We start from the raw sequence: 13,436 nt of genomic DNA, 5'->3' as shown, positions 1-13,436 counted from the left end.
CAGTGAGGATATTAAGAGTTGATGAAAAACTGTTTTGACCACAAGTTGTACTGTTAAATACATAAGTTCTACCTTCACAGCAAACATTTGGATGCATGTTTTATATTGGTTTAAAAAAAGTCACTTTAATTCACAACTTCCAAAAGCTGATTCTTAGATTGTTTCCTAGCTGGAATAATACCAATTGGGGGTTTTGTGCATTACCAGATTAAGTCTAATCAATATGTTTGGTACCCAGTATTCTTTAAATGAATGTTTTCCAAAAGTAGCGTAAGTAAGTATTAAGCTATGGTAATCAGCAGTTGTAGTTTACTGAGGGGCATCAAAGCCCTGTGTGATGTTTGTATTAAAAAAAAATCATTCTCTTAATTGAAAATCGCATTATGTAAGGCCACTGGTTAATGAAGTATACTAATCTAAAAGGTGTAATGTTGGGGTGGGGGAAAGCCTAGGTAACTCTGTTCTGTATAAATCTGTAGTGAAGAGAGCCTAGCTGGTTGGCCTGTGAAATGATTAAGCAGGCTTCACTGTTGGGTAAACCTACACCTGAGTTCCAATGCCTACCCGGAAAGCACAATCTGCCATTCAGAGTCTGATATTAAAAATCCTGACTCTTAAATTCATGGTAAATATAGTAAGCGGTCTGTCTTTGAGAATATTTTACCCAAAAGAGATCTCAAGTTTTAGCTGAAATATGATTAGGATATTTTAAAACTCTGAATTCATTTTCTTACAGGAAAAGGCTGACTTCTGCTTGGTTCACGGCCAGGAAAATGGATTCTTGTGAAATATGGGTTCTGCTTATTGCCTATTAACAATCTCTAGGCATCCTGGTTCGTTAACATCATTAAAGAGCTTTCTTATTATTTTATCTAATTTCAGCAGTCTTTTATCCGTTAGTCATAGTTTATCCTTTTTGAGCTGGCATTCTGAAATATCAAAGTCAAGAGTTAGAGGAAGTGAGCTTATTATAGCTTCCACCCAACTGGCAGTGTTCTGACATTTCAGATAGTCTAAATTGAGTATAAAACTCTGCACTGAGGTTTTAGACAAGATACATACCTGCATAATGAGGATAATGTGCCTTTATTGTCTTTTAATCTAATTGACTATTGAAGTTGGTATCTTCTGTTAATCATTTTAGTATCATTTAGTTTGATTGACTGTGAGATCTCATTGAGTTGAGGGCTAAAGAATACTCTCTGCTGGTTAAAGTCTGTTACAGTTAATTCTTTTACTGTATACCTTAGGTAATCTTTCTTGGCTTTCCTAAACAGTGAGATGGGAACAAAATCTAATTTGGGTTGTTTTTTTTTTTTTTTCAATTAGTAAAAGGATTGACAAGAGTCTGTAAGATGACTTCACCTCCTTGTTAATTATTGACCGTATTTGTTAATCAGTCCCCTATCTGCAGTGTTTATTAGTGTTCACCAGGACCTTACTATATATTTTTAAAAATATGAGATTTGCCACTACCTAAATATCCAAACCTCTCTCACTCTGTGGTTCTAGCTGAATTATTTCTCTTCTCTAAACGTATTTAGTTGAGGCATATCTAGCTAGTGATAGGAGTTAGTAATTTCACAGTTACTCATCTTATGATAGCAATCTTAGAAATGCTAAAATGAAAACATTATTTACCTTATGAAGTAAGAAGATACATTTGAAGATAAATTTATTGGGTGTGTCTCTGGTTAGTCAGTCTGTACTTACCATCCCTGGAGTATCGCCAGTTCTTGCTTATCCCATTTCAGCCAGCCATGCCTCAGAAGTTTACATGTGAGCCTATCTCAGAAGTGTGTCTTTTTGAACTTGGCTCAAATTATTGAGAAAACTCTTCTCACACTGTTACGAGGCCTTCTTTTCCTTGGCTCACAGCTTGGAAAGAGTGAATCAAGATGTTCATCTATTTGGTTTGAGAAATCCTATTTTAATTTATTATGCCATGTGACCACTACACTGTCTACATAAACAAAACATGATGTTTTGTTAAAGATGCATTCAGTAGAAGGAGAAAAATTATTTAGATAATTCCTGTTAATTTTCTATGGGATTCTTGGGTGATTGTTTTAAAGCATAAGACAAAGAACTTTGTCACTTCTCATTCATGCAAGAGAGCTCTGTCTTCTTATAGTTGGAGACTTTCACACATTGAATGGCAGTGATACCAGTGGGCCTTTGGGCTTCTTTGCCATGTTCCATGTGAAGTCCAGAGGGCCTTCTTTAATGAAGACATTTTTTCTTAGAGTTCTTTCTGGTTTAGAATTTCCTGAGGAGACAAACTGAGGGTTGCTGGAGTGGTGGGGGGTGGGAAGGATGGGGTGGCTGGGTGATAGACATTGGGGAGGGTATGTGCTATGGTGAGCACTGTGAATTGTATAAGACTGTTAAATCACAGACCTGTACCTCTGAAACAAATAATACATTATATGTTAAAAAAAAGAAGAAGATAGTAGGAAGGGAAAAATGCAGCGAGGGGCGGGGAATCAGAGGGAGAGACGCACCATGAGAGACTATGGACTCTGAGAAACAAACTGAAGGTTCTAGAGGGGAGGGGGTGGGGGGATGGGTTAGCCTGGTGATGGGTATTAAAGAGGACACGTTCTGCATGGAGCACTGGGTGTTATATGCAACCAATGAATCATGGAACACTACATCAAAAACTAATGATGTAATGTATGGTGATTAACATAACATAATAAAAAAAAAGAATTTCTTGAGGAGGACACTTGTTTCCATACATCTCTCTAGCATGCCAACACTATCCATTGATCCTCATCCGTATGATGGCCATTTGCAATATAAGTAATAAAAATGATTTTTCTGGGGCGCCTGGGTGGCTCAGTCAGTTGAACGTCTGACTCTAGGTCTCGGCTCAGGTCATGATCTCAGGGTCCTGAAATAGAGCCCTGCAACGGACTCCGCACTCAGCAGAGTCGGCCTGGGATTCTCCCCCTTCCTGCTGCCCTTCCCCCTGCTTGTATGCACATGCTCGCATCTCTTTCCCTCTCTCAAATAAATAAATAAATAAATTAATTAATTAATTAATAAAATCTTAAAAAAAAGATTTTTCTTCACTTAAAGTAATATAAGCTTTGAAGTTTACATATTATTTGATAACCCTCTAGTAGGCAAAGCAAGATGCAAGTGTTTAGGTTCATAAAGACAATTTTAAAGTTTTATACTGCTTTCTCTTCATGTTAGCATTTTGTGATTGCCAGTCTATGTGTTCTATTTTTAAGATGCGTAGTCAATTTTTTCTGTAATTTGATATCTACATATAACAAAACATTTAAAAAATAGTTTATTAAGTTGAAGGCTAGCTTAGCAAACATCAATTTAAAAGTTCACTTCTGTTATAGTAGTCACACTATACAGACTCATTGCAAATTTTGCAGATATTTTGTATTGTGGCTTCAATCCTGTTTCATAAACCTGCGTGTACCATCTATAGGGTTTTCCTGCCCTAAATATAAATTACTAAGAGGAGAACAGACGCATTTCAGTGATAGGACCTCTGAGATAGAAATGAGAATGATGGTCTACTAAAAATAAAAGGAAGTAATATGTATGCTAGATGTATGAGATATGAGAATTTTATTAACGTTGATCAGCAAAAAGCTTTACTGAAGTCAGTTTTCATGTAATAAAGGGGTTCAGGTAGGCACATGGAAAACAATGTGTTGGCTGTGAAATAATCCAAGTATGGTAATTCTGGTCAGTGTATTGAGAAGTAAGCTAAATAAATGAATACTGTAAAAAGAACAAATATATAATGGTATCACATCAGTTAAAAGTAGAGCAATTGCCTTATATGAGAGACTTAATCTCTAGAATTTTTTATATATTAACAATCACCAGCCAGAAAATTAGGTCAGATACAAGGGGTTAAAAGTAACAGTGATGGGGTGCCTGGGTGGCTCAGTCGGTTAAACGTCTGCCTTCGGCTCAGGTCATGATCTCAGGGTCCTGGGATCGAGCCCCGCATCAGGCTTCTCCTTCTCCCACTCTGCCTGCTTGTGTTCCCTCTCTTGCTGTCAAATAAATAAATAAAATCTTAAAAAAAAAAGAAAGAAATTAAAAATAAAAAGTAATAGTGACAAGGTTTAAAACACTGTTTTCTTTAGAGAAATGTCTGAGACTGTTATCTTGAATGTCAAAAATGTTATGGTAAGCTATAAGATTTAAGAGATGAAATGATAAGCTATATTTCTACGTAGGGTAATAGATGTCAATTAATGTCAGTTAATTTATAATTTTAATCCAATACTCATGTTAAATCTAGTCAGGCTTGTCTTTATAAGTATTTTAACATTCACATGGAAGAATAAGGTTAGAATAAGAAAAATTCTAAAAATAAAAATTTCTGTGAAATGAGCTTGTCCCAACATTAGAACATGTGAAAAACATGACAAAGCACAGTAATTAAAAATTATGGATTGCTTTATAAATGTGCATATTAATATAGGAACAAGGCCCAAAATACATTCTTACATGTAGGAATTTGTGATAAAGGAGATATGAAAACATGCAGAAGAGATAAATCAGTTCATTATATTGGGATAAATAATTGTCTAAGAATGAATTTATAAGCCCACCAAATAGCCTAGGTTAAGATAATAGAAAATAATAATAGATAATAGAAAAAAATAAAATTGAAGAGTTAAAATCTTTGGAGGCAGTTTAAAATTCTAAGCTTTGAAGGAGAAGGAAAAAAATAGATTTAAATCTATATATAAATAGATATTCTGACAACATTCTGAGAAAAATACATTAAGCAAAATGACTTAAACATTATCTAGATTTCAAATAAACTGGTGAGATAGATACATACTTGAAAACCTCAGTAGAGGGCGCCTGGGTGGCTCATTCGTTAAGCGTCTGCCTTTGGCTCAGATCATGATCCCAGGGTCCTGGGATTGAGACCCACATCAGGCTCCCTGCTCAGCAGGGAAGCCTGCTTCTCCCTCTCCCACTCTGCCTGCTTGTGTTCCCTCACTCGCTGTCTCTGTCAAATAAATAAATCTTTAAAAAAAAACCCAAAAAACCTCAGTAGACAAATGAGCAAAGGATGTGACCAAATACTTCACAAATAAAGAAGTACTACTGGAAATAAGCAGTAAAATCTTTATCTTCATTAGTAAGAAATAATTATGTGAAAACCAGATACTCTTTTAATTGAAGGTGGTAAATAATTTGAAATGTTACCAAATGATGGCATATTATGGCAAAATGGTATATACTCAAAATGATCAATTGAATATAAGCTGGTACAGCTCTGAAAAACAATGTGACAATACCTGTCATGTAATTGTATGCTAGTTTTTAATTAATATAAACATATATTAACTTAAAAAATTACAGGACTTTTCCCAGTAATCTTCCCTTTTGGGAGTTAAAAAAAAATAGATTACAAAATGGGGGAAATATGTATAAAGCTTCTTCCTGGTGGAAAATATCAAAAACAACTTAAATATCTACAGTGTGATAGAGAAAATCAGTGAGATCTTGTACATCCCTGAAGAGTGGTGGTTAGAAAGGCAGGGCCTCTCTGGACTATCATGCAGTGAGTGCGGTGCGCAGGCGCGGAGGGATGGCACTGCGGGTCTAGCTCTTGCGGTGAGATGGATGCTCGAATGCTGCCTGCTGGCCCAAAAGTAAATTGATTTTGCATTGCCAGGTTCCTTTCCAGACAAGTATCAAGAGCTTGACGCTGCTGATTTTATTTCTAGAAATAGAATATAAGAAACTGTAAGGAGCAGGGATGAAGATATGCATACAGACCTGCCTCGGAAGCATTTTCACAGTGGCGAAAATTCGAGTGATCCCAAGTCCACATAAGGGAACAACGTATCACTCTCATTTGCATGAAGGGGTGGAGAGGAATTTAGAGATGTCACTTAGTAGTAAACAGCAGAACCAGGGCTGGAACCGAGTCCCCCTGCTAGATGCATTTCGCTATTGATGTGGTATTCGGAAATGTCTTGAGGCGTCCGTTTTCAGACCTCTCAAGCTTTGCTCAGCTCACTTCAGGATGCTTCAGGCCTAGCAGGGAGGCTAAATAAGAGAGTTCTATCATAATAAAACTAAATCATCACGTGTATGGATACTGACTTTTTGCTCTTGCACACTTTCCCATCTTAGCACTTATTGTTAACTATTTGTGTTCCAACTGAGCAATGTTCAAAATTACCACAGGAATTTTAGGAATTAAACTTATATTAATTTTACTACCAGTCTTTGAAAGTATTAAGGTGACCATAAATTTTATATTGAATGCTTTTAAACTTATTTTATTTTATTTTATTTTATTTTATTTTTTTAGAGAAGTGGGGAAGGGCTGAGGGAGAGGGAGAGAGAGAATCTTAAGCAGGCTCCACACCCAGCATGGAGCCGGATGGGGCTCAATCTTACAACCCTGAGATCACGACCTGAGCCAAAATCAAGAGTTGGATGCTTAGGTTGGATGCTTAACTGACTGAGCCACCCAGGTGCCCCAAACTTTAAAACTTTAGATTATATATGCTTCTCACTTTGCCCAAGGAAATGTGATCACTACTCAGAGTGGTTTTTATTTTAGAGATATTATAGCTTATGCATTTAAATGGAGGTAATTAATGAAAAATCTTAGTAAAGAATTTGCTTAAGATAACTTGTCTAAATTAATATATCTGATAGTTTATTCTCTTGGTCAACATTTGACAAGAGAAACAACATCAAGGTTCGACTTGTCTGGCAACAGAAAACCTAACAGAGGGGAGGTGTCCTTTTTGGGAAAAGCTAAAAACCATTTCTCATGTTTGAAATGAAAAGGTAACATTTTTCTAATTTTATTTCTATAAAGAAGATAGAGGTTTTGAATCACAGAAAAATTTCTGTATTAAAAGATAGCGGGTTTTTTGCAAATATTTTTAAAGCACCTACACAATACCAGGTACACTGCTAAGTGTTAAAGAGATATTTGGAATGAGAGAATTTCCTTGTACTTAGCAGTTTCACTGATTAGTGCAGTGCTCTGTCTTTAGTAAGCATTCAAATATTTGTGGACAGAGTTGCATCTAGAAGAAAACTAGGCAAATGAAGATGTGCTAAATAACAGATAAAAAATCATTTTTCTTTAATTTGTAAGGAAATATATAATGTCTTCATTACATCTTTAAAAATATAGTTACCATGGGGTGCCTGGGTGGCTCAGTCATTAAGCATCTGCCTTCGGCTCAGGTCATGATCCCAGGGTCCTGGGATCAAGCCCCGCATCTGGCTCCCTGCTCCGCGGGAAGCCTGCTTCTCCCTCTCCCACTCCCCCTGCTTGTGTTCCCTCTCTCGCTGTCTGTCAAATAAATAAATAAAATCTTTTTAAAAATTTAAAAAAATGTAGTTACTAATAGGAAAATTTGACTAATGTGGGGATATATATTTAGAAAATGTAGTTAGCAGAAAGATAATAGAAATATGTATGTGTGACTGACTGATCAAATAATTCATAGGTTAGAAAGTTCACTTTCATATGCTCTTTGAGGTCAGTGTCTCTAGGACATTTGGAAAAAATCTTTGGAAATAGGAAATTGAAAAGGTGTCCCTGCTGAAGAGCTTTCTGATAAAGGGGAAATGAGGTTTGGCATTTGGAACTAGTTTCTGGAGACTAAGAGAGCACCAAATTCTAGTTCTCATTGAAACCATTTATAACTGATCTAGATGTTACACTGAACTTTATGTACAGTTTTCTTGGAGTGTCACCTCTGAGTTATATTTAAAAGTCAGGACACATTCACTGGTGACAAGGTTTCAGAACAGAGGCAGCCTTCTAGCATCTGTTATGTAACTCAGCTCCTGTTGGAGGAAGTGGGCAGGATGTTTTGGAGAGAAGAAGAAAAGGAAGCAGACAATAATGCAGGGATGAGCTGAAGGAGAGGGGTTGCAGGCTTTTGCCAGTGTGGTCTACCACCGCAAATAGCAAATGACTAGGTGTTTCTCTTCTGATTTTAATCTTACCAAAAGAGCAAATCTCTGATGTGCTAACAAAGCACATAACTAGGTTTATGCCATGGCCTGAGGGAAGGCTTGGGGGAGTTATGGTATAATTATACTTAGGATTAGTGGAATGGTGGGCTTGCAGGCAGATAAAATGGTCCCTTGACTGCCTCTCCTTCCTTGTGTACAGAGGCAACTGGAAGATTATCATGTTATATGATTCTTAAATAGAGCCAGTGACCTCAAGTGAGTGTTGCCTTTACGAATTCCACATGTGTAATTGAAGAACCCTTATTATGCAAAGAAGTTCTATTTATAAAAGTAGTGTCTCCCTTGTGTGGCACTTGTATTTAATTTGGTATAAGACTATGCCCCTACTTTTTTAGATATCCTTAAATTTCACAGAAGTTTAAATTTTATGGAATCTACTTTGAAATTATGAAATCTAGGATATTTTCCTCCCTAGAAGAAATACCCTAAAAGGTTTTCCTTTAATTGTATGTGAAAATAATTATTTGTGATTCATAATTTGATTGGATGTTCAGTAGTTGCCAAAACCATATGTGTATTTTCTCCATGTTCTAGTGCTTAGAACTGATACCATTTTAACATTTGACAAAGTAAAACAGCATTTTCCTCTGGTGATGCAACTTTTACAGGGTAGTTTGTGTGTTATACAGAGGGTTGTTTTTGCCTTGTGGTTATTTCTGTGTTTGTACCCATACTAGGAGGCTCCGGAGTAGAAAAGGAAGCCAGTCCACAGTGTGTATGTTGCTTCCATGTAACTAACAGCTGTGGAAACTTCTGATGAGGGAAGAAGCAACTCATTTTGGGGAGACATCATTTATCTGTGCTGGTTCCTTTACTTCCTTCAGTCCCTTCCTTTTGCTGCCTCGAATGCTCTTGGTATTGCTAACACTGTAATATAAAAATGATAAGTGAAGTAAACAGGTAAATTGAGTGATCTGGCCAGTCATCAGTGACTCAAATGGGCGGGGGAGGTATTTATGACACTCTTCCTCCAATAAAGACAACCGATGCCAGACTTTTCTGATATTTGATAAGTTGGCCCAGCTCTTTTTAGTCTCTGATTTTTATGTCACTGAAAGATTACATTTTTTTAAAGATTTTATTTATTTGAGAGAGTGAGAGCAAGAGAAAGGGAGGGAGGGAGGGAGGGAGAGTGAGCAAGCACATGTGCACATGCTTGAGCAGGGTGAATGGGCAGAGGAAAAGAGAGGAGCAGGCTTCCCGCTGAGCAGGGCGCCTGAGATCCTGACCTGAGCCAAAGGCAGACACTTAACCCACTTAACCAACTGAGCCACCCAGGCGTCCTGAAAGATTACATTTTAAGATCCGAGTTACGTTAGGAAAGTCACTGCCAAGTTAGTGGTCAACAACTCTTTGAATTTCTTGATTTACACTATGCCAGAATAATGTTGCTATTAAGTAATGTTCCAGTTATTAGTGCTTCTATACATTGCATACCTGGTAAATAGGGAACAACTAGAAGAATTAATTTGGAACTGTCATTTCTTAGAAGCCTGCTCAAATTTTTTTCTAGCTTCTTGGCGAGCCATTAAAGAAAAATAATTCAGCTATGAAGGGAGAAAGCCTTCCTTCCTACTTGGCTTTCAGTGCACAAACAAGAAATTAGGAATCAGAGGGTAACAGTTCTAGGAAATGCTTAATTGAGGGGGAAACTTTATGTATATTAAGTTGTCTAAAGATCTTTGTGTGAAGAAACTATGAAAACAGAAAAAACATCTTTTGTTCACCAGACTAAATCTTCGTAAGCCATCGTTGTGTAATTTTGAATCTTGCTGAACAACATTCTGAAGGTTATTAAATTGAGACCTTTGTCTTCTTTATTTTTAGCACATTCAAGTATATATATAAATCTCTGGAATGTTGAAGGAGTGACATTCCACAAGTGTCAGATTTTTTTTTTTTTCTGTTGCCCATTGTGAGGAGGAGACCAGTAAATTAAGAATGTTTGGTTCTTTCTCCTATATTTGCTGTCTTTTTGGAGCTCCGTTTACAGAATAAAGAATTGCTTTTTGTAGTTAGATTATTGAATAGGAAAATCACTGTTTTAAATTACTGTTTTCTGACAGTGACTAATGATTAATTAACCAAGCTAGCATTAGTAGAAAAGCATTACTATAGTATTAAATGTCTCCAAGGCTTAGACTGTCTCACTGAACAGCAACAAAAAACATAGAGTTCACAATAACTAGATTTAGAACCAAGAATTACACTCTACGTTACATTCTTCAAAGGTGGCTTCTTTCCTCGTGTTCTGGAATGTAGAGACTTACGAATATCTTTGCAGATTCTGTCATAGCAACTTTAATGTGTTCAGTATTAGATTCTGAAGTAACTGTTAGTCCATTTTGGGGAATTCTGGTACATTCTAATTTTTATCCAGTCATTCTGTTACAGTAACAAAGCAATCACTCACATATTTTAATGAGTTACCAGTAAGAACTAGCTGGCCATTGGGATGAGTTCCACTGCACCCTTTAAATCTGGCAAAATACAGTTGTATTTTGTACCCATGGATAGATCTAGGGAATATTATGCTAAGTGAAATAAGTCAGACAGAGAAAGACAAATACTGTGTGATTTCATTTACATGTAGAATCTAAAAAACAAAACAAACAGAAATAGACTCATAAATACAGAGAACAAACTGATAGTTGCCAGAGGGTTCAGGGTAGGGAAAATGGGTGAAGTGGGATTAAGAGGTACAAACTCTGATAATAAAATAAATAAGTCATGGAGATGTAAAAGGAATATAGGGAATATAGTCATATATATTATATAGTTATAGGGAATAGAGTCAATAATATAATTACTTTGTATGATGACAGATGGTAACTAGACTTATAATAGTGATCATTTCATAATGTATATAAATGTCTAACCACTATGTCATACACCTGAAACTAATATATTATGCGTCAACTATACTTCAGTAAACAAATCTGGAAAAATAATGTGGTTTGAAATTACCTTTTAGAATAAAAAACAGTTTGAGAAAAAAAATTAATGAAAATGATTAATAGAAAAAATTATTCTTAGGTCCAAGAGAACTAGATTATTGTAACGAAAGAGATTCTTAAACTGGCTCTTGGAATAGAATCAAATACTACCTTTAACAAATGTGGAACTATTTTTAGGGACATGGCTTTGAGTATAGCAGCGTGTCTGTATGGTCTGAGAGGACACTCACCATTGTTTGCAGTGAGGTTCTTCTTACTTTGTTTCTTGACTTGTTTTCTTGGTTGTTTGCCTTTTATTGGGCCCTTGGCTCTAAGTCACATATGGGGGATGGACTAGTGATATACAAGATTTTTGAAAATGTTAAAAAGAATATGAAACTGATACTGGCATTCTTGTAATTGCATATGTTATTTCTTTATTTACTTTCAGTTTGGTTAATAAACTTAAACCTGGCATTATTAAGAAGATCAATAGATTATCCACACCAATAGCAGGTTTGGTAAGTAAAAAATTATCTTCGAAACTGGATTTGTTTGTTTTCAAAATGTAAAATGATGAGCATAGACTGGTACTCTTATCTGGAATTATCATAGAAATTAGGTTTGGGGTTTCTTGCTCAAGGAAAGTGTTTTTAGTGATATCCTCCTATATCTTCAGTTTTTTTCTGTTTCCCTTCTGCTGGGAGACTTTTATTTTTTGTTGTTTGTTTTGCTTTTCGTGCCCTCAAACTTCATATATCCCCTTTCTTAGCGTATTTCTTCCACAAATTGCATTTGTTTATGATCACCTTCTTTCTGAAGCTCAGCCCTGCATACTTTGTTTGCCAGTTGACCACACTTTAGGAAACTCTAGATGTTCCCCAGTTGTTACGTTTCTCTTGCTTCATGCTTATGCATAACCCTCACTTAGCCTGCAGATCTTGGAGTGTATTTGCAACAAGTTTGCTTTATATCATAGATTTCCTACCAGAGTTCTGTGTGATATTGGGTAGGTCACTATCTTCTGTTGCCTCAGTAATACTACCTATCAGATGACTATGAGATAAGTCTCTAGATTCTTTCTAGCTTTAAATTTGGATTCTGTGTATGAAAAATACCCCACACTGTCATTATATGGATACTCTAGTGGATCAATAATTGAAAGACCAATAGAAAGGTGGGGCTGTATCTTTGAAAAAGAAGTAATTTATAATTAAGTACAAATGATGGGTTATTTTCAAAATGTTAGCAACCCCTAAGAATCAAGGCTGATGACAGGAGTCAATTTAAAAAAATTAATTTTGTAAAACACTGAAGTTTAACACAGCTACTACCTGGAATTATATATATATAAATATTAATTATATATAATATTAATTCCTTCTTTCTTACCAAGTTATTTCTATTCCATTTCTATCATGACATGATTTCTGTCATGACATGATATTTTTATTGGTCTCAAATTTGGTTAGGTATAAAAAACTATCATGTATGCATATATTGTTATGTGAATATATATATATATGACTGTATAGCAATATACATATATGTATGAATTACTTCTATTAATATAGCAAGTCAGAAGATATTATTTCAATAATAAAATTGAAGAAATTTGGTTTTCAGTTCTTCCTAGGAAGAAACATTCAGTTTAATAAAAATAAAGCCTTACATGAAAATCATTTTTATGAAATAACTTCTGTGAAAATTAAAAGTTTGAATCATATTGAAAGTTTTTTCAAGTGGCTCGAGTTCTTCTTACTATAATGTTTAGATTTTGAATTGTCATATCTTGAATCAATTACACACATTGTAAATGAAATTAGCCTTTGATTTCAAACACCCTTCATATTTGGAATACTTGAATTGTGGTGATTTGTTGTTATTGGCCACTAGAGGTTTTATTCAGTCTTCTGATTCTATGATTAGATGAAAGCCAAATGTATTTTATATTTAAATCCAAACATCTCTCCAACTATTTCTGTTTCAAGCATGGAAATTCTATCTGGTTTGGATTTTATCTCTAGACACTAAAATGAAATGTATTTCCGGAACATTAACTGGGATGATTTCCCAAATACAGGACACTGAGCATTTTCAATGGGATGTAGGAGCATGAGAATAACCACAGTTGCAGAATTGGGCTGTAATTGGTTTGAAGTTGTCATCATACCTCATTTGACTCCTTCTTCTCACACTTGTGTGTCAGGATGGTTATGTCAAAATTTCTTGAAGCCTCATTTTGAAGTGTGCATTAGAGCTCCAGCATCTACCTGGTAAGGCTGTCATATATGCGTAGAAAGGGATTATGTAGGTAGTCTGACATATAGATGCTAAATGAATGTTGTTTTGTTGCATATTAATTTTTTAAACAAATAATTGAGTGCCTACTAGGTCGAGAACTTTTCTAGTTTATAGGGATATATTGGAGGAATAAAAACATTAAGGACATTATCCTCAAAAAGCTTCCATTTTAGT

General features: G+C 35.5%; 1 protein-coding gene across 2 annotated transcripts in view; it reads left to right on the top strand.

Moving 5' to 3' along the window:
• LMO7 (LIM domain 7) overlaps positions 1–13,436 on the top strand; it is a 192,941-nt gene that overhangs the window by 69,362 nt on the left and 110,143 nt on the right. For both annotated transcript variants that reach the window (XM_025875264.2, XM_025875265.2), the window contains one exon: positions 11,410–11,479. The gene's annotated coding sequence lies outside the window, so the exon portion shown is untranslated. The remainder of the gene's footprint in view (positions 1–11,409; positions 11,480–13,436) is intronic.

The sequence above is a fragment of the Callorhinus ursinus genome, unplaced genomic scaffold, assembly GCF_003265705.2.
Source record: "Callorhinus ursinus isolate GAN/ISIS: 27379988/994484 unplaced genomic scaffold, GSC_fseal_2.0 scaffold7, whole genome shotgun sequence".
Taxonomy (NCBI): domain Eukaryota; kingdom Metazoa; phylum Chordata; class Mammalia; order Carnivora; family Otariidae; genus Callorhinus; species Callorhinus ursinus.
This window is presented reverse-complemented; position numbering and strand designations above follow the sequence as displayed.